At 41.5% G+C, this 22,853-nt stretch overlaps 1 protein-coding gene and 1 pseudogene across 1 annotated transcript in view; both read right to left on the reverse strand.

Moving 5' to 3' along the window:
- LOC105000747 overlaps positions 1-10,593 on the reverse strand; it is a 55,542-nt pseudogene extending 44,949 nt beyond the window's left edge.
- KCNH8 (potassium voltage-gated channel, subfamily H (eag-related), member 8) overlaps positions 1-22,853 on the reverse strand; it is a 492,651-nt gene that overhangs the window by 392,627 nt on the left and 77,171 nt on the right. The window lies entirely within an intron of this gene.

Raw genomic sequence — 22,853 nt, forward strand, 5'->3', positions numbered from 1 at the left:
AAAGGTTCTTTATTCAGTATAAATCAGTGTAATTTACTTGTTTATTCTTTCACTCATCTCACAAACATTTTTTTGAGCAGCCAGCCATCAAGTTTGCAGAGAAGAACAGCACTGCCTCCACTTAAGTCCTACGTGTTTCTCTCCCACTAACCGCCATGCCCAGGCGAACTTCTCATTCATACCTGAGCATGCCTTTGTGCAGCACTGTTACTAAGACAGCTTCCTTCCTGAAAAGTTTCTTTGGCAGATGCGCTATCACACCTCACGAGCTCATCTCTCACCCCTGACCATTCCTCGTCTTTGATCGTTTCTCTCCTGATTTCTATTCCTCTATTTCTGTACATTCTCAAAGGTTCCATTGTCAACTGCCTTGCTGTGTGTCTATACAACTCCATCCTCGTGTTAGTTAACCTCAAATGCTCCCTTGAAGACCAACTTCTTCACGGAGTTTCAGGTTTGCACATTCGTTTGTCTGCCAGACCAATCAGCCTGGAGGTAATTCAGGCATCTTGAATTCCCACCTCAAAAAACCAACCTCCTGGGCATATATCTGGGGAAAAAAATAACAACTCCCAAAGATATATGCACCCCAATGTTCACAACACCACTATTTACAATAGCCAATGGAAGCTATCTAAATGTCCACAGAGGAATGGATAAAGATGTGGTGTGATAACAGTGGAATATCACTCAGACACAAAAGGGAACAAATTGTGCCATTTGCAGCGACATGAATGGACCTAGAGTCATACAGAGAGAAGCATAAGTGAGAAAGAGAAAAACAAACAAGGTATATTAATGCAAACATGCGGAATCTAAAAAAATAGATGAACCTATTTGCAAAGCAGAAATAGAGAAACAGACATAGAGAACAAATTATGGTCACCAAAAGGGGAAAGGGGAAGTGGATGAACTGGGATTGACCTATACGCACTACTCTGCATAAAACAGGTAAGTGATGGGAACTGTCTGAACAGCACAGGGAACTCTCCTCAGTGCTTCCTCCCACCCGCGTTTCCCATGATGCACTCTGTGTATGAGTTAAATGAGCAGGGTGACAATACACAGCCTTGACATACTCCTTTTCCTATTTGGAACCAGTCTGTTGTTCCATGTCCAGTTCTAACTGTTGCTTCCTGACCTGCATACAGATTTCTCAGGAGGCAGGTAAAGTGGCCTGGTATTCCCTTCTCTTGAAGAGTTTTCCATGGTTTCTTGTCGTCCACAGTCAACGGCTTTGGTGTAGTCAGTAAAGGAAAAGTAGCTGTTTTTCTGGAACTCTTGCTTTTTCCATGATCCAACGGATGCTGGCAATTGGATTCCTTCTCTTACATGGTTAATTTCCATGCATTCTTAAAGACTCTCCCCAGAAGTCTTTCCTGACACTTTCTCCCCCTCCCCAGCTCTCAGGCCAGGGTCATATGAGGTGCCCCTTCTCTGTCTTCCCAGAGCATGAGCAGGGTGAGTTTCAAATTATGACTATCATTATTACACCCTCTTTGTTCATGTTCAAGGATGTTGTTTTACCAGATTTCTCTGTACTCTTGTGCCCATGTCATAAGTAATCAATAAAAATTTGTTTAAATGAGGATTTCCCTGGAGATCCAGTGGTTAAGACTCTGTGCTTCCAACACAATGGACTTGGGTTCAATCCATGACTGGGGAACTAAGATCTCATATGCATAGCTGTTGAGGTCTTTTAATGGACTGGAACCTGGTTGTCCAGAGTTGACGATAAGAAAGTAAAAGAGAGAGAAAGAGGCTGATATTTTTTGGTTTATGCATAAAACCAATAAAGTCCTTGACATGGGGCTTGCACTGTTTCAAATAGGCACAGGGCACCCTCTTGTGAGGGTCTTGCAAGCCCAGGTAAGAAAGTGAGCTCAGTGGGCTTCTGCACTCCAAAGAATTAGTCTGAGAGAGAGAGAAAGAAAGACAAAGAGAAAGAAAGAAAGACACAGGGGCCCAAGCTCTGATGGAACAAGGGTATTTTATTTAACATCGTGTGGGTGTATATACTGTCTTACAAGGTAGCTTTGTTCAGCAAATATAAAAATCAAAAGTCCAGACTTACAAATTATCAAGGAAACATAAGGCAATCCATATCAAAGAGAGAGGGTTGTAAATAATCACTTTTACCGTATGGTTCATAAAAAGGAAGAGGGTCGTAAATAGCTACTTATCACGGTATGGAAAAACTAACAAAGGAAGTGCATGCATTTCTCAGCCCCGGGAGTGGTTTGCCACTCCTCTTAATTTCTGAATATTCAGGAATAAGGAACAGAGGATTCATGACAGATCCAAAACAGCACACAGGAAGCCTCCTGTTAAATGCTTCCTGACACATGGCCAATAAATAAATAAAACAGTTGCTGCTGCTGCTGCTAAGTCGCTTCAGTCGTGTCCGACTCTGTGCGACCCCACAGACGGCAGCCCACCAGGCTCCCCTGTCCCTGGGATTCTCCAGGCAAGAACACTGGAGTGGGTTGCCATTTCCTTCTCCAATGCATGAAAGTGAAAAGTGAAAGTGAAGATGCTCAGCGTATCTGACTCTTAGCAACCCCATGGACTGCAGCCTACCAGGCTCCTCCATCCATGGGATTTTCCAGGCAAGAGTACTGGAGTGGGGTGCCATTGCCTTCTCCAAACAATTGCTAGATACTTTAAAAATTTGTTTAAATGAAATAGAAAAGTTAAGTGCAGATTATATTTACCCAAGGATGAGCATTTTACTAGCATGAAGTGTAACTATTAAGATATTAAATATCTAAGTTCTCAGAAAATAACTCATCTCGCTCCAAGGTATTAGCATATAAGCAGAAATCTCCTAGCCACACTGAAATATATCTACTCGATTTGAATCCCTGCATTAGACTGAAAGCTTAAGATCAGGGTGAGGTTTTTTTTAAAATTCTTTGCCAAGGAAATGTGTCAAAAGTATGCACCCATTAACTATTAGTTGAACATACGAGTAACTGAGTGGTGGGTAGGGGGATGGGCAGAGAGAAGAGTGGATGGATAGATCAAATGCCATCTTCTCTTGATCTCTCTTTTGATCTCTTTAGGCCATCTACTTGCTCATAGAGCTAGGAAACACTTACAGTACCCCATTATTTGTTCTACTTGTATACACATTATACAGTTGTCCTTCATTTTGACAAGCCTTAAGAAGACCAAGTGCAAAGAATTCGGAGCATTTCAATGAACATTTCATTATGTTTGACGTTCATTAAAGCAACTTGATTGCATTTATAATTCCTGAAGTGAAGACCTCTCCCAGTTCCCCACTGACAGTTGCGTATGACTCTCCTACCCAATACCAATTCGTCCTCTCAAGCAGTTAAAAATGTTTTTATTAAATATTTTAAAAATTATTTTACCCAAATTATGAATTTTAAAAGGAAAGAAAATCTGACAATCACTTGTGTCATAATACGGGATTATTTTTTTAATCCTCTTTAGAATGCTTTATTTGTAGAATAGGGTGCCATAGCTTAAAACTATCAATTTACAATTTCAAGACAACTGGTACTTGACATCTTTGAAGGCATCTGTCCAGCCACCTCTAAAACTGTCCCATTTTAGAGAGAGGTGGTCTCCACAGCCTTGGTAGCTGGTGGAATTCCATTTCCAAGGCAAACGCTAATGACAAAGAGGAGACACAGAACAGAGAGTAGCAGCCTCAAGTAGAATCAAGTTCCTGGAACTCCCTCTCCTCCCTGCTTTTATCTGGTCAACTTCCATATATCCTTGAGACATGAGCAAGAAGCCATATAATTTATCATGCAAATCACAGTATATTTAACAGTCCATGGGAGCAATAAAAATAACTAAATTATTTAATTTTACACTGTCTAACTAACTATGGACAGCTATGTTTTAACATCCTGGTGAAGTGGCTTCCCTGATGGTCAGTGGGTAAGAGTCCGCCTGCCAGTGCAGGGGATAAGGGTCCGATCCTTGGTCTGGGAGGATTCCATACGCTGTGGAGCAACTCAGCCCATGCACCACAACTATTGAGACCCCACTCGAGGGCCCAAGAGCCTCAGCAACTGAAGCCCATGAGCCCGAGTCTCTGCTCTGCAACAAGAGGGGCCATAGCCGTGAGAAGCCCATGCAGTGCAGCAAAGAGCAGCCCCTACTCGCTGCACCTAGAGAAAGCCCACACACAGCCACAAAGACCTGTGGCAGCCAAGAATAAATAAATCAATCATGAAGACAAATAAACAATATACTGGTGAAGCATTAAATAGCATTAAACATTCAGTAACAATTTTCCAAATAAAATTTTTGAAAAAATAAAAATAGCACATTTCTCATGCAGTACAGGACACCAAAATACTTCATTTCCAGATTTTGATAGCTGTACTGATTTTATCAGAGACTATTTTTGACTGTAGAAAATATACACTGAAGTAGTTAGGAATTTTTTTAAGCCTTGTAAAGCTCTATAGAATTTTATCAAGAGAAATATGTTTAGAAACAACATAAGCAGAAAATTATTTATGCACATATTTAGTAACTTTAAACAGATTCTGATTCATAGTATTATTTGGAAAATGCACTTTTCTATATGGTTCTATTTTTTCTTTTTTCTGTAAAATTACCTGCAGACATCTTCCAAAATGCAGTTTATAAATAATACATAAAAATCACGGACAGTTCAGTTGGCTCTTTTTTTGTTACACCATAATTTTATTTATTGAAGTATGTTTGATTTACAGTGTTGTACCAATCTCTGCTTATAGCAAAGTTACTCTGTTTTACATATATATACATTTATTTTTTTAATATTCTTTTCTATTATGGTTTATCTCAAGAGTTTGGATATAGCTTCATGTGCTATACAGTAGGGCCTTGTTGTCTGCCCACTCTAAATGTAGTATTAATAGTTTGTATCAGTTCAGTTCAGTTCAGTCGATCAGTCGTGTCCGACTCTTTGCGACCCCATGAATTGCAGCACACCAGGCCTCCCTGTCCATCACCAACTCCCGGAGTTCACTCAGACTCACGTCCATCGAGTCAGTGATGCCATCCAGCCATCTCATCCTCTGTCGTCCCCTTCTCCTCTTGCCCCCAATCTTCCCAGCATCAGAGTCTTTTCCAATGAGTCAACTCTTCGCATGAGGTGACCTAAGTACTGGAGTTTCAGTTTTAGCATCATTCCTTCCAAAGAACACCCAGGACTGATCTCTAGAATGGACTGGTTGGATGTCCTTGCAGTCCAAGGGACTCTCAAGAGTCTTCTCCAACACCACAGTGCAAAAGCATGAATTCTTTGGCGCTCAGCTTTCTTCACAGTCCAACTCTCACATCCATACATGACCACAGGAAAAACCGTAGCCTTGACTAGAAGGACCTTTGTTGGCAAAGTAATGTCTCTGCTTTTGAATATGCTATCTAGGTTGGTCATAATTTTCCTTCCAAGGAGTAATTTCCCATAATTCAAGATATTTCAAAATGCAATTCCAAAATTCCAAAATTAAGTCTTTTATACCAGCTGAGCTCTGTCATTTGTTTAGTTTTTCCTTTTGTTCGGATCTAATTCAATATATTCCTATTTGCAAGTATTGTCTGTAATAATTAGTTTGTCCGCTTTTCAAAATATGAATATTTTCACCACTCCATTCTTATGATTACTTTGACTCTAAATTTCTAACTAATTTTGAAGCAAACAGAATTTGAAGAGGCCTCTGGTACTTCTTCAGCAAGTCTGCATCTTCTGCTGGTCCCCTGGTTAGTGACACATATACAGGCTCCATAATGGATTGGAAATATCAACAAACTTCTTGTACAAGTTACATATTTAAAAGAACTGCAAATCTGGTACCTAACATCTCATTAAACAACCATTTCATATTTTCCTCTGCAAAAGGGGCTTAATTCAAAAATAAAAAAGCTTTTCGAACCATGTAAACAGCTGTATGCATACAGACATAAACCATACGATAAGTGACAGAAGACTATAGACTACTCTCTAGGAACGTGATTAGCCACTGGTGTTTTCTGTACACAGTTATCAAACCACAAACAAAATTTCCCCATTTCCTGTGTCCTGGCAGCTTTGTGAATCTGTCAGAGAAGGAGTTTGCTGTACCTCGTCTTGAGGTCAGAGAGCTTTCTGTTATAGCAAGCACAATGCATGCAGGCTTTGAAGAGAAGCTGAAGCTGGAAAGTACTGGGAATAGAGAGACAGGCTGGTCACTGTCTTTCACATTTAACCAGAAGTTTCATTGCACCTGGTGCTTCATTGCATCTGGGCCTCACAAACACTAGACCAGATTATGGCAGAAGCTACGAGCCAAGCAAAAATCTGTCAGACACAACCCAGCTCATCTTCATAAAATAAATAATAAAATCATGTCCTTAAAAGGTCTGGATAGATGTTAAACTAAAGTGAGTAACAGCACAGCAGGCACGAGCCGGGACTGCCGTAGGCAGAGCATGGACATATGGTCACCCTTCTCAGGAAGCCTGCTCGCACTTCCACCTGTAACTCAAGAAAGACACTTTTTTCTTTTTACCCAATTATCTTAATTTACTAATTCGGCACAGGATACATGTTAATGAAATTGATACTGTCAGTTTTTATCTTCAAAATTACTGATGCACCCATCCATCAAACCCTACCGATTGACCTCCCAGTTCCTTTTGTTTTAGAAGAGAAAGGAATTTTAATGAATTGTTTTCCCAGAAACATAAATTAACATCCAATGGCCTTGTGTAAAAGCAATCAATTTGTTATCCCAAGCAACAATCTAAGTGAAGCATTTAAAGGGAAAATAGAATGGAACCTAGTAAGGAGAAAACTTGTGTTTTGATGCGGGAGAGTTCAGATATCCTGGACTTATTCTGTCTTGTACTGAGAACTAAATAGATGGTATTAGGGGGCATAGCTCTTTAAGGCCCCAAAAGACTGAATTAAGGTGTGTGGCCTACAAGTGTTGACATAAAAACTGAGATTTGAACAGGGGATCCAGTAAGGACAAACTGTGAGGAATTGTGCTAATTGTAGCAGCTGGTGGGATGCTATTTCAAAGTGTGAAGTGAAGCGTTAGACGATGTCCTGCCTGATTCTTTGCGACCCCATGGACTGCAACCCACCAGGCTCCTCTGTCCATGAGGTTTTCCAGGCAAGGATACTGGAGTAGGTTGCCATTTCCTTCTCCAGGGGATCTTCCCAACCCAGGGATCTAACCAGGTCTCCTGCACTGAAGGCAGATTCTTTACCAACCTAGCTACAAGTGTTAAAAACCTTTACCTCCCTGTCACTTACTACAATCCTTTAACACTGCTAATTTTCTTATCTGCAAAACAAACATGCTAATATCCTCAGGGGAGAGAATTTAAGATTAAATAACACAATGGAACATTAACTGGCCCTTAAACAATACTTGTGGAATTTAAAATTTTGAAAACTAATTAGATGGAAACACAGAACTGGAGAGGAATTAAATGCATTGTAATAAAAACATTGTTACCAGCATGTGGGTATGTAATATATATTTTTAAGAGAATAATTGCTAATTATATTTTTGCTTACATTCTTGAAGCTATTCGAGACACCTATTGTCTGTATGCGTGTTAGTCCTACTCCTTGCAACCCCATGGACTGTAGCCCACCAGGCTCCTCTGTCCAAGGAATTCTCCAGGCAGGAATACTGGAGTGGGTTGCCATTCCCTCCTCCAAGGGATCTTCCCGACCCAGGGATCAAACCTTGGTCTCCTGCATCGCAGGCAGATTCTTTACCATTTGAGCTACAGGGAAGTCCTATTGTGTGTAACCTAAGGGTAAAAAAGTTGATTAAACAGCACAACTTTAGGGAAAGAATTTCAACAATGAAATTTCAATGTGCAAGTTAATGGTTTGGGAAAGTAGCTTTTCAGAGTTGTTTGTTTATTGTTTTTAACTTATAGGGCAAACTACTATTTGTTTTTTGTTTTGTTTTCTCCCAATTAAGGACTCGTGTATTTTGACGGGGGAAAAAAAAAAAACAAAAACACATCCCAAACATGAGTCTGTTCACAAAAATAACGCACAGTATCAACTTTAGAAAACAAATCTTCAGTCTGTTACACTGCTTAGTTTTCTAGAGGATGCATCTGAAAAAATACATTGTTCCATCTGTGCTGAGCAAGCCCACACAGCTCTGTTAGGTGGGGTTGACACACACACCTCTAACTCAAAGCCAGTCTGAGGTGCTAATCAACTAAGAAGATCATCTTTGTAGTCAGGGAAGCAACTACGGAACTACTGTATGAATGGGAAGAACTGCACTCCCTGCATAACAGGAGATTATTTTGGAGATGGTTGATAGAAACCATATTATCCTCTTTGCTGTTATGTCTTAAAGAGGTATCAAAATTCAAAGCAAAAATCACCGGTTAAGACTTAATGTAACTACTAGGAGCATGGAAGGAAATGGAAATGGGACCGGGCGCAGGGCAGGATGCACTGATGGTCACGGAAGGAAGGAAATGAAATGGGATCGGGCACAGGGCAGGATGCACTGATGGTCACGGAAGGAAGGAAATGGAAATGGGATCGGGTGCAGGGCAGGATGCACTGATGGTCACGGAAGGAAGGAAATGAAATGGGACCGGGGCAGGGCAGGATGCACTGATGGTCACGGAAGGAAGGAAATGAAATGGGACCGGGCGCAGGGCAGGATGCACTGATGGTCACGGAAGGACTAGGATGGGGAGAACAGTGAGTGTGTTCTGAAAGTGCCCGGGGAGAGGATCTGGTGAAAATGTTGGTCCTAGACAAGCGCCTAGTAAAGAAAAATGGGACAAGGTTTCCAAACCCCACCATGTACGCAAGAGTCACTCTCGCTGCTAACGCTCTCTCCGTGGTCATTCTCCACTTTCCAGCCTCCTCCCCATCATCCGTGGTCACGTCCAGCGGTCGCCGCTCTGTCGTCATCACCATCATCACCCAGTGGTCCCCCCTCTCCGCAGAGTCATCTTCAGACTCCATCTTCACATGAGTCTCATCTCTCTTCTGCTGCTCTGCTCCCCTTCTGACGCTTCATCCTTCATCTCTGCTCCTTGCTTGCTCTGTTCCTTTTCAGTTTTTTCTAGGCTTTCCAGCAGAGAATCCACTTTTTGTTTCATCTAGGTCAATTCCAACTTAAGGGTCTGATGGTCATCTCCTTTCTACTTTCCAGACTTAGGAGAAGATCCCCACCAAATGCTCTTAGAATCAAAGCAGCTGTTGCTCCTTTGTGAGGCGATTCTTGATGCACGCTGGCGTTCTGAGGGCACTACAGCGAGAAGAATAGGAAGAGAAGAAACTGTGCAAGATAACTGCACCTCCTGTCACTGTAAGGCCCATGAAAGTCACAGTCCAAGTAAAAGAGGAGCTGCATCTCCACTGCATGTTACTTCACACCGGCTTTTCCTGGGTTCAATTCTGGCTCTGCGGCCAGATTAGAATCTAAAACCAGCCGTCATCCTGCCATCCTCTCCTGCCACAGCAGCGCGGGCACATCTCTCATTAACACAGTGAACGAAGGCAAGGCCCTTATGAACAGAGAAGCCCACAGTTTGCCATATTTTGAGAAGACTGTCTCCACATCAGATTTCTTGACCACAGAGTGCTGAGAATCCCAGTGAATTCACGAGAGCTCATGGAACAGGGTCCGCTGTCTCGTGGGTCACACTGCTGGCCGTTGTCTTTGATGACAAGGTGCCTCACAAAGCTGAAAAATGTAGCTGAAGGTCAAAACAAAACTCACTGTAAAGTTGCCATGGTGCCCACCAAGTTCCATCATTATGTTAAAAATGTCTTTAAATCAGTTTTGGAATGGGAACGTGTGGACTCTGGAAGGGTGGGGAAGGGAGCTTACATATCAAAGCTGAGTTCCAGTGAGTAGGCATGGGGCTTGCCTTTCTGCCCTTAAGCAAGTTCTACTAATTTACGTATTTCAAGCGACTGGTAACCAGGAGTGGGGAAGGAGAAGAGATTCGACTCTGAATCTCCTGCTCCCGGGTTCTACATGGAAAAGTCGACTGCTGCTCGAGATCTACAACACAGGCGAAACTGCTCAGTCTTTGCCTCTTCACAAAATGCCAAACTACTGTTTACACAGAGTAACATCACATACATGCTGTGCTGTGCTTAGTCGCTCAGTCGTGTCCAACTCTGCAACCCCATGAACCGTAGCCCACCAGGCTCCTCTGTCCATGGGATTCTCCAGGCAAGAACACTGGAGTAGCTTGCCATGCCCTCCTCCAGGGGATCTTTCCAACGCAGGGATCAAACCCACGTCTCCAGTATTGCAGGTAGATTTACCATCTGAGCCACCAGGGAAGCCCAAAAATACTGGAGTGGGTAGCCTATCCCTTCTCCAGGGGATCTTCCCAACCCAGGAATTGAACCCAGGTCTCCTGCATTGCAGGCCGATTCTTTATCAGCTGAAGCACAAGGGAAGCCCCACATTAGTACATACTGCAGGGTTAAATCAAACCTACAAAAATAACTAGTTGATAAAGATGAAGCTGAAGTGACATTACTTTAAAAGCCTAAAAACCGTAAGTAAAACTGAAAAGGATCACGAGCTAAGTATAACACGGATCATACCTCGCCATTTACTCATTCTTCCAGAGAGGAAACGAAGTGGGAAACTCAACTGTCTGTGTGACAAAAATGTGCAGCTTTCCCGGGTGCCAGATTGTTTACGTTTTCAGTGAATTTTAAGACAGACACAATTTTTTTCAGAATATAAGATTTTAGTAAAGTTTATTCATTAAATAGGTCATTATTAATTATTCCCAAGTCATCTTTAGAAATAAATATCTAAAAAAAATAAAAGCCTAAAAGTTATTTGTGCCTAATATATGATCTGGATATAATTTTGAACCACATTTATCGAACTCTCAAGATGGTCTTTTCTGTCAGGCTGATCCTTGGGGCTTAATCTTATTTTCTACTTTTATTTATTTCACTCATCTTTTTGTTTAGTTTTTATTTTAATATGGAAACTGATTTCATATTATTTTATTGAAGTATAATTGATTTATAATGTTGTCCTAATTTCTGCTGAAGAGCAAAGTGACTCAGTTTTATATATATATACTTTTTTAATAGATATTCTTTTTTATTATCATTTATCACAGGAGATTAGATAGTTCCCTGTGCTATGCTATGACTCTGTTGCTTACCCATTCTATAGGTAATAGTCTGTATCTAGTAACCCCAAATTCCGAGTCCATCCCTCCCCTCCTATCCCCCTAGGCAACCACGAATGAGTCTGGGGAACTGATTTTATTTTTAATCAGTTACTTGTATCTTTGAAAGAGGTTTCAAATTAGTTTCTGGAAAAATGTAAGGAATAATTTGATTAACTAGCTGTTAAAAAAATAAGAAGCCTTAGTAATGCATTGAACAAGATATTATATTCCTCAGTCCCACAATAAGAATATATACTAAAGTATTCATGTGAGAGTTTATAGTAAAATAGTTTTTTAAGAGATCCTACTCTGAACACCTTCATTGTTAATTGCCGCTCTAGATCATGAAATCAGCCCTGAATGTTCACTGGAGGGACTGATGCTGAAGCTGAGGCTCCAATACTTTGGCCACCTGATGCAAACAGCCAATTCATTGGAAAAAACCTTGATGCTGAGAAAGAGTGAAGGCAGAAGGAGAAGACAGCGACAGAGGATGAGATGGCTGGATGGCATCACGGATTCAGTGGTCATTAACCTGGGCAGATTCCGGGAGATAGTGAGGGACAGGGAGGCCTGGCGTGCTGCAGTCCACGAGGTCACAAAGAGCTGGACATGACGAGCAAATGAACAACAACACTCATGAAATTAGCTGAATAAAACCAAGTTCATCGGAATAGACAGGTCTACTCATTTTTTAAAAAATTAATTAATATATCGGTTGATTGATTGATTGGTTGATTTTTGGCTGTGCTGGGTCTTTGTTGCTGCATGGGCTTTCCTCCGGCTGCAGTGAGCAGCGGCTCCTCTCTAGCCGTGCTCCGCTTCTCACGGCAGTGACTCCTGTCACTGTGAAGCGTGGCTGGCGGGCCCCCAGTCGTGGCCATGGACTCAGCAGCAGTGGTCCCCGGGCACTAGAGCACAGGCCTGATACTTGTGGGGCGCGGGCTCAGGTGCTCTGCAGCATGTGGGACCCTCCCAGGTCAGGGCTTGAACTGATGTATCCTGCATCGGCAGCCACCAGGGAAGCCTGACTACTCACTCTTTAAATAGAAACAGTATTATTACATCACACAGGACTTTGCCTTATCACCACATCTGCTGTTTGTCAATAAGACTCTCACTGACTTGCATATTTTACTGAATACAGCCTTTCTTATGAGGATAAGAGACAGTTCCTGATAGTTAGAAACTTTCAGCATTCACTATTGAGAGTTTCAAATACATATATATATGTATATTTATGAACATAATTTTTAAATTTTATGTATGTTTATAAATACATAATATATACGTGAACTGTTTCCAGAAACTAATGACTTTAGGCACACTTCTGCATGAATCGTATGAATAACAATTTTTATCCAGCAGCTACTTTTAACATTGCAAGCTGAGAATACATATTTACAAATTTGAGGGAGTATTCTTTTGTTAGATGATTGAAAAGTTTGCCTCTTAGGATGCAGTATCCTTTGTTTCTTATCATGATTTATGCAATATTAGTGAATTGCTTCTGTAATGAAGGTTTGTTTGTGCACTGACATTTGTAGAACTTACTGTTCTAAAACCACCCTGTCAGATGAATAAAGAGAGGGTAGAATTTAGCTCAGTTCAACACATAACATGATTTATTTCACCCTGATTAGCGATGAACAACTATCAGACTTAATACATTAGCAGGATGATGCAAGACAACACATGCAGGCACACGCAGCATGGTGGAAGTTAAACATTTGAGAGAGGAGTGAAGACAGCTTTCAAAATGTCAAGCTTTCCCTTCCCACAGCATTTCCTATTTTATGACTTTCTGCCATAAACATGAGGCCAATAATAGGAATATCAGTAGCAGGAATAGGAAATCAATAATAGGCAAATGTTGATCAGCCAGCGAGTCTTCATTACGTGATTACGTGATCATCTGCCACCAGTGACTGCTCTAAGGTCTTGGTGACTCTGCAATAGGGAAGAACAAGTCTGATTCCATATTGGATCTATTTATTTTACTTTAACCTCTGTATTCTATTGCATTTGCTACAAGTTAAGAATTTTGCCTATAGCCTGAAATACACAGAATAGTCCATTATCAAGGGCTATTTTCAAAGATATGAATAGCACATTTCCATTCATATAGAGATAAAAAGTTGTGTAACAGAAAATAACCATTGTCTTGTTGGAGTTTTATAGTAATATCATGAACAGACCTACGTGGACACCTGTAAGAACTTCTGTTTGCAACAACTCCTGCCCTTTGAGTATAAAGGAAGCCTAAATTCTAACTCAGGCAAGATGGTCCTTCAGGATGCTACATTCTTGGTCTGCTGGCTTTCCAAATACAGTCACTGTTCCGTGCCCCAACACATCCCTCGGTTCACTGGCCTGTCGTGGGGCGAGCAGTTACGGGCTTGGTAACAACTTAGGGCTCTTCCAAGTAGTGGCCTTGCTGGGGGGCCCCTCTCATCCTATCTCTCTCCCTTCTATATTTTCTGAAACATGCCTCATTTCTGCAGACCCCTCGTTCTTAATGATTCAGCTAATTTATCTTGAAAACTACTTGGGATTCTACATACTTCTTGGGACTCTACATTCTAAGAGCTACCCTAAAACACAAACGTGGTGTATTTCCCTGTTAGGAACACAATGCAAACACCATTGGAGAGTGGGGATGAGCACCCGTTGTTCTTACTGTTCGGGATACTGTGTTGAGGGGTCACACTGTGCTCATACAGTGCTTCTTTACTTCTGTAATAGTAAAATTAAGCATAATTTAGAATCACAATAGTTTATAAATCTTCTTGATCATTTATTATAGAGATTCAGATCTCCACACATTCTCTATTGGCCACAGGAAAAGGTCTAAGCTATTTTTATGGCAATAGTGAGTGAGTAATGTCACTCAGTTGTGTCCGACCCTACGGCCCCAAGGACTGTGGCCCACCAGGCTCCTCCATCCATGGAATTTTCCAGGCAAGAGTACTGGAATGGGTTGCCATTTTCTTCTCCAGGGGATCTCCCCGACCCAGGGCAATGGAGCCCTATTACTTCTCCAGCTTTATTTGTGCCATAGTCAAGACTTATCTTCTTGCAGTTCCGTAGGCCACCATGTTGGTCTGGCCTCTACAGATTTGCCTACTTGCTAGAACACTCCCACACCTTTACCTTCCAAGGCCTTCTATTTATGGTTGACTCAAGAATCACCTCCTTGAGGAAGCCAATTCTGTCCCTGCCTTTGCTTCCCACTGTCTCCTGTGCTTACACATACCCTGCTGAGATGGGCTGGGGCCTTTGCTGCAGCGCTTACATGTGGACAAACATTTCCCAGAGCAACAGAATACAAACAAACTGTAAGGGACTAAAAGTAACTGTGTACATGTGCAGCTGGGACATGTTATGGACAAGATACAAAAAGACTGAAAAAGCTCAGTCGACACTTCATGATTTTCATGAAGTGCGGGAGCAAAAGCAAGGTGTTGGGGATAAGAGCAGAGTCCTGTGCCTGCCCCCTGCACTCAGCACCACCTAAGGGGCGGGCAGATCACCTGAGCCCCCAGCCCAACCCCTGGACACACCCCTATGCTCATCCCTTGTAAGGGACTAGCTTGCCTCCCCCTCAGGAAGCAAGAAAGGGAACCTTTACGGCAGAAAGGGCCCCAATAAAGCCTTGCCTGAATTTCTCATCTGGCCTCTTACAACATTCTGATGATTCAGTTCAGTTCAGTTGCTCAGTCGTGTCTGACTCTTTGCGACCCCATGAATCGCAGCACACCAGGCCTCCCTGTCCATCACCAATTCCCGAAGTTCACTCAGACTCACATCCATCGAGTCAGTGATGCCATCCAGCCATCTCATCCTCTGTCGTCCCCTTCTCCTCCTGCCCCCAATCCCTCCCACCATCAGTCTTTTCCAATGAGTCAACTCTTCCCATGAGGTGGCCAAAGTACTGGAGTTTCAGCTTTCGCATCATTCCTTCCAAAGAACTCCCAGGGCTGATCTCCTTCAGGATGGACTGGTTGGATCTCCTTGTAGTCCAAGGGACTCTCAAGAGTATTCTCCAACACCGCAGTTCAAAAGCATCAATTCTTCGGCACTCAGCTTTCTTCACAGTCCAACTCTCACATCCATACATGACCACTGGAAAACCCATAGCCTTGACTAGAAGGACCTTTGTTGGCAAAGTAATATCTCAGCTTTTGAATATGCTATCTAGGTTGGTCATAACTTTCCTTCCAAGGAGTAAGCGTCTTTTAATTTCATGGCTGCAGTCACCATCTGCAGTGATTTTGGAGTCCCCAAAAATAAAGTCTGACACTGTTTCCACTGTTTCCCCATCTATTTGCCATGAAGTGACGGGACCAGATGCCATGATCTTCATTTTCTGAATGTTGAGCTTTAAGCCAACTTTTTCACTCTCCTCTTTCACTGAACGGGAAAGGCCAAGAACCCTGGTCAGTAACACTTTATACAGTGTGGAAATAAGACTTCATGTTCATGTACTTACTAATTTTCCTATACGGGATGCTAAGTGCCTTAAAGACTGGAAGAGTTACTTGTTCGCTCTGAATCTCTATGATTGATCTCTATGTCTGGCACATGGTGAATACTGAAAAAACATTTATTAATTAGAAATGAATAAAAAGCTATCACCTGTTTGTAATTACTGAATTAACCGCTGATTCAATACCTTGCTGCATGGTGTCTAAATGCTGCTTTTGACATATAAAACCCTATTCAAAAACCTTTGACAGTTTCCCCTATACCAAATTTCAAATATACCAAGCATCAAATTTGTGACAAGCACTATAAAAAACTTTCTGAAAAACATTTTTTTCTCAAATAATTTTAAATTCCACCCAGAAAATAGGTCAAGAATAAGTAAAGCAGTAATAATGTCAATAATAATCTTAAAGTTTTATACAACACTTATTTTGGACCCAAAGTATTCATATAAGCACTCAGCATGTACTAGCACAGGTAATCATCACAATAATCTAATTAGGACATCTCATTATCCTCTTAGAAGTGAAGAAACCAAACTGCTGGGAAGTTATATGGCTTTCCTAAGGTTGCAGAAGGAGGAAGCGGCAGAGCTGAAATGTGGAGTCAGGCAGCCTCACTCTAAAGCCCATATTCTTACCTACTGCCCCATATTGCCTCTAAAGTCATGATTCGTAAATGCCCGCATGCCCCTAAACAATCACAAGACTGACTGTCAAATGGCTGGACAGACACATGCTCTTAATACAACTTTAGAGGAGAGGACAATGACTCCATGACAGACAGACGCAGGAAAACTTCACTGGACAAATGAACTTCGACTGGAAGTGACTTTTTAGGATTTACTGGATTTCGGGGAAGGTCTCACAACAGAGGAGACAAAGATGAGTAAATACGAGGCATGCTGCCTGTAAGATAACGTTGGAGGATACGTGGGCGAGATGACGCTGTTAGTCGCTAAGTTGTGTCTGACTCTGCAACCCCGTGGATGGCAGCACGGCCAGGCCCCGCTGTCCTTCACTGTCTCCCAGAGCTTGCTTAAATTCAAGTCCACTGAGGCGCTGATACTGTCTAACCATCTCGTCATCCTCCGTGGTCCCCTTCTCCTTTTGCTTTCAGTGTTTCCCATTATCAGGGTTTTGTTTTTTGTTTTTTTTTCCAGTGGGTCAGTTCTTAGAATGGGGAGGATTAAATTCCAAAGTCCATAGCTCAAAATATTCTAACTGACCCTAGAAGCCATTGAGACAAATGGCCAAAGAGAAAGGAATAAAGCAGCATTTCAGAATAGTAATGATCAGCAGTTTGTAAAGCAAAATAAAGGACAAAGACACTGGAAGGAGGAAGCTCATGAAAACACTAAATTTACAGGGGCAGAAGTGATAAGATGCTTGTTTTACTTCTCCCTTCTTTCTTGTAAAAAGATTGTTGAATTTGAAGTTGGAAAATCTGGTCTTAAATTTTACCCCTGCCACTCATTAGCACTAGGGGCCAAAAGTGTAATATTTCCTAGTTCATAAACTGAGATTGTTAAAGGATCACTATTTTACAAGATAAAATCTGTCATGCGAATTTACAGTATGCAGGTGTCCAAGACAATATTTAATTTATTAATTGATGAGACAGATGCTAAAACTAGCTCAAAGAACCACAGACAAAAGCAGCAAAAAATGCTAAAATAAACTTAGAAATAGAATAAAAACCTGGCTTCTTCAGCAGCGGGCAAAGAAAGCAAATTTCACCTCACCAGGAAATAATGTATTTGTACATCTGTAGACAAGAATCGTTTGCATTGCTATTAGTGACCCACAGCTTACAGAGTTGCAGATGGCTCAAAGACAATTAAAGATGGCTCAAAGACAATTATCTGAAAATTATCAGATAACCAGGAGGGATGCATTTCTTAAGTGTTCCTAGTTTTCCACTGAAGAAATTCAGTATTTTTTTTTTTTTTTAAATTTCAAAGTCTTCCGCTGTGTCCATTTGATGACACTGGTGTGATCATTAACTGAGAATATCGGTGATAACTGGACCAGAATAAGAATCCAAAATTCCTAACACATGGAAATAGGTAGTCCTTTCCCTCTCCTCACGACTCAAATAGTACCTAATCATTTTCTCAATATACATGTGAGCTGGAAAATTCAGGAAAGAAGCAGAGCTTGTATTCATGAGGTTTAGGCATTTGCAAGTACACCATTTCTGCAGGTAGAGGAAGATGACAGCTTAACAAACGGCTGACTGGGGGTCTCCTGGGGAGAATCTGCACAAGAAAAGAAAAGTCAGCATGGCCCAATAAGCCAAATCTGCAACGGTGTCTTTTGCTTTGAGTCAGAGTGCATTGATGCAAAAAATAAAAATAAAATAAACTAACTTGAGCTAAATATTTTTTTAAAGCAAATGAACATTCTCTAATTTTCTATCTTTATAACATTTGCTAGAACAATATCAGGTGTGGCAGAATCTGCAAGAAAGCAAGAGAAAGATGCAAATTGAAAAAAGAGTAGGACTCAGGGAATATGGGAGCTGGAGGACCAAGGAAGCAATTATAAGATTGGTGCCTCTGCAAAGGAATCACCACTGCTATAAACCGCTGGCACCAAAACTGAACCTTGTTATAGTCATCATGGGCTTCCCTGGTGGCTCAGATGGCAAAGAATCTGCCTGCAGTGCAGGAGACCTGGGTTCGATCCCTGGGTCAGGAAGATCCCCTGTAGAAAGGAACGGCTGCCCAGTCCAGTATCCTTGCCTGGAGAATTCCATGGACAGAGACACCTAATGGGCTACAGTCCATGGGGTCCCCGAGGGTTGGACACGACTGAGTGACTAACACTTTCATAGTCATCATAGTTCCTAACTCACTCTTCTCTCCTGGATGTCTTGCTCCAAAATCAGGGTCTCAGACTCCAGTATCTGATTGGCTAAGCTTGAGTTACATGCCATGCTCTGGCTCCTGGGGAATTATTAGGCAGATGGAATATCTCTCCCTTTCACTTTTGTAGTGCAAGGTAAAACATTGCATCGTATCCATATGATGAACTGTACTAATACAAAGAGGGTAACAGAGGCTTCACTGTCAAACAACAGAGCAAATGTCTGAAGAGAGGGTCTCTGATGGGGATGGAGAATAGATGAGATATGAGCCCACCTCTCATGCATCTGCTTTGTCAGCTCCAATGTGCCTTGAAGAAGAGCCCTATGGGAGTCAAGGGGGGAAAAGCCTATACGGCCAGAGCCAAGAAGTTCTGCCACCAAAAAAAAAAAAAAAAAAGAAGTTCTGCCATGGGATTCCTTCTGAAAAGGCAGAATATGGTGGGAAAGGCTTCCCTTCACAACCAGATGAGGAGGGAACACACTGAGCCTTGGAACTGCAGGAGGTCAGGCAGCAGCTCGTAAGTGGGTGCCAGGGTAGGTGATGAAAGCAGAGAAAAGGCGTGGGGGTGACTCCAGCTGGCAAGAGAGGATTCAAGTGTTCCCACAGCTGGTGAGGCTCAGGGAAAACATTTGATTATAGAAATGACCGGTATTTTGCCTGAAAACATATCACGTCATTAATTTTACCATCACTTTCAGTTATGATGGCTTTCTTCATAATGCTTTACTACCCTGAAATGGCCTTCTACTCTTTTTTTACCTTTTTTAAGTAACTGGACAATCCCACCTCTTAACAAAGCATTTCCTGACCTAAACCAACCCATACTGCTTTCTTCCTTATCCAAATTAGTAAAGCTCTTTCCAGGCAATTTAATACTTTAAATCAAACACTGTCTATGACCTTCCCTAACTGTTTCCAACGCATAATGTTGGCCTCTTCAACCAATGCATGGGAGCCCTGTAAAGAGACTGGACTGTCAGATTTTGGAATTCTCTGTGTCTAATAGTTGCTTAACAAACAGGGCTTTAACCTGCAAGATGGGTTGGAATAAACTGGTCTGGGTTAAGTCTGTCACACATTGATTATGGGATAAATATTTTATTCAACTGCCGATCCTTACTCCCTCATTAATAAAAAAAGGGACAAAGATGATGAAGATAAAAATACCACCACCAAGACCTAGCTCAATGTGTTATCATGAACTAATAAAAATACAGCAAACTGCTTTCAAATGTTAAACCCTAGCATTATAAAAAGACTACTTTTGAATGTATGCTATTAACTACTATTTCAGCTCAGTTCAGTCCTCAGTCATGTCCAACTCCTTGCGACCCCATGAATTGCAGCACGCCAGGCCTCCCTGTCCATCACCAACTCCCGGAGTTCATTCAAACTCATGTCCATAGAGTTGGTGATGCCATCCAGCCATCTCATCCTCTGTCGTCCCCTTCTCCTCCTGCCCCCAATCCCTCCGAGCATCAGGGTCTTTTCCAATGAGTCAACTCTTTGCATGAGGTGGCCAAAGTATTGGAGTTTCAGCTTTAGCATCAGTCCTTCCAATGAACACCCAGGACTTACATCCTTTAGGACGGACTGGTTGGATCTCCTTGAAGTCCAAGGGACTCTCAAGAGTCGCTTCTATCACCTACTATTAGCAACAAGCAAAACAATGTCCCTAGCTGAATTTCAAATGCCATAGGAGCTTATAGACAAAAAGATATTTTTGGAAATGGGGTCCATTCTAGTGTGCTTCCAAATATACCATATAGGAAGTCCTAATTTTTCTTAAACTTACTCTACTGTCTTTTCCTGTCCCAGTACGGCCACAGAAACCTGACTCTGCACCCTCCCTATGCAAATTCCACTCTTGACATCCTCTCCCTTCACAATAACAGCACCTTACATTTATATAGCACTTCACAGTTTTTAAAACACTTTCACACATACTGTCTCATTGGATCTTTGCATACACATAAGCATACACACAAACTACAAGAAAAAGCATGCTAATACTTAATAAATTCCCTGAAATGTTTGCAGCTTTAAAGTTAAACCAAAATTTCATTAGTAAAACAGTTCTTTCTTTGAGGAGACTTCTTTTGCAATAGCAAAATTATCTCTACTTTAATACTCAGTACTGAAGGCAACAATCAGAAAGCTTTTAGAGCTAATTTTAAAACGTTAAATCTGTACCCCAAATTTAAACTGAACCACTTCTGCATCTACCTATACTTCTATGGAGCCTTATATAGCACTTTATAGTTCATAACACTTTTCACACCTGCAGTCTCACTTAAATTTGCAGACACAAAGGCAAGGCCAAAATCATGGTTTATGCACTCACCTTTGTATCTCTTGGGATACAAAGTACCTGGTCCGATGAGATACTGAATAAATATTTGTTAGATTAAATATGCAGGCAGGGGATAAAGAAAAACAAGGAGGAAAGGAAGAGAATGACATGATTCAAAAGCAAGGAATCCTATTAAAAAAGATGTCAAAAAAAAAAAAGAAATACAAAATAAACAAAAAACATGGGAACATTAGTGTCCATGGAAATACAGAAGTTGGGTTCTTATTTTTCTGTGCTGTAGAAACTCCACTACATTACGTTAATATTAAATTCTCACATGTATACTTTGTGTTGAGTACTAAATTACAGGTTTGGTAAGGAAGGACTTACGAAATATTGGAATTAGGAGGTGTTTTCTTTACTACTTTTAAAAATGGCATATGTTTGAGAATCTAATCTTTCAGTCAATAGGGTATGAAAATCATCCTTGCAGGGGATCAGCCTCAGCTTTCAAATTAAAACTCCTTTTCTCATTTGTTCTTGTTCAGTCACTCAGTTGTGTCCCCCTCTTTGCGACCCATGGACTGCAGCACACCAGGCTTCCCTGTCCTTCCCTGTCCTTCACCATCTCCCGGATCTTGCTCAAACTCATGTCCATTGAGTTGGTTACTCATGCTTTAAAATAACAGAGTTTGAGTGCCTCTATAAATGAATCTTTCTAAAACGTGACATGGAAATCTTAAATCTTTTATGACAACTGGTTGCAATTCTGTATTTAAAACAGTAAAAAAAAAAAAAAAAAGCAAGGAATAAGGCTTTTGTAATAATATTTGACTGGATGAAAATGCCAGCAAGTTTGAAGACCATTTCTAAATATGCCTCAGTTGAGTTCAGTCGCTCAGTCATGTCCAACTCCTTGCAAACCCATGAACTGCAACATGCCAGGTCTCCCTGTCCATCACCAACTCCCGGAGTTCACTCAACTCACGTCCATCCAGTCGGTGATGCCATCCAGCCATCTCATCCTCTGTCGTCCCCTTCTCCTCCTGCCCCCAATCCCTCCCAGCATCAGAGTGTTTTCCAATGAGTCAACTCCGCATGAGGTGGCCAAAGTACTGGAGTTTCAGCTTCAGCATCATTCCTTCCAAAGAACACCCAGGACTGATCTCCCTTAGAAAGGACTGGTTGGATCTCCTTGCTGTCCAAGGGACTCTCAGGAGTCTTCTCCAACACCACAGTTCAAAAGCATCAATTCTTCGGTGTTCAGCTTCCTTCACAGTCCAACTCTCACATCCATACATGACCACAGGAAAAACCATAGCCTTGACTAGACAGACCTTTGTTGGCAAAGTAATGTCTCTGCTTTTGAATATGCTATCTAGGTTGGTCATAACTTTCCTTCCAAGGAGTAAGTATCTTTTAATTTCATGGCTGCAGTCACCATCTGCAGTGATTTTGGAGCCCCCAAAAATAAAGTCTTACACTGTTTCCCCATCTATTTCCCATGAAGTGATGGGACCAGATGCCATGATCTTCACTTTCTGAATGTTGAGCTTTAAGCCGACTTTTTCAATTTCCTCTTTCACTTTCATCAAGAGGCTTTTTAGTACCTCTTCACTTTCTGCCATAAGGGTGGTGTCATCTGCATATCTGAGGTTATTGATATTTCCCCCAGCAATCTTGATTCCAGCTCGTGCTTCTTCCAGCCCAGCGTTTCTTATGATGTACTCTGCATAGAAGTTAAATAAGCAGGGTGACAATATACAGCATCAACGTACTCCTTTTCCTATTTGGAACCAGTCTGTTGTTCCATGTCCAGTTCTAACTGTTGCTTCCTGACCTGCATACGGATTTCTCAAGAGGCAGGTCAAGTGGTCTGGTATTCCCATCTCTTTCAGAATTTTCCACAGTTTGTGTGATCCACACAGTCAAAGGCTTTGGCATAGTCAATAAAGCAGAAATAGATGTTTTTCTGGAACTCTCTTGCTTTTTCCATGATCCAGCAGATGTTGGCAATTTGATCTC

The sequence above is a fragment of the Bison bison genome, unplaced genomic scaffold (assembly GCF_000754665.1).
Source record: "Bison bison bison isolate TAMUID 2011002044 unplaced genomic scaffold, Bison_UMD1.0 scf7180017864374, whole genome shotgun sequence".
In the NCBI taxonomy this organism is placed as follows: domain Eukaryota; kingdom Metazoa; phylum Chordata; class Mammalia; order Artiodactyla; family Bovidae; genus Bison; species Bison bison.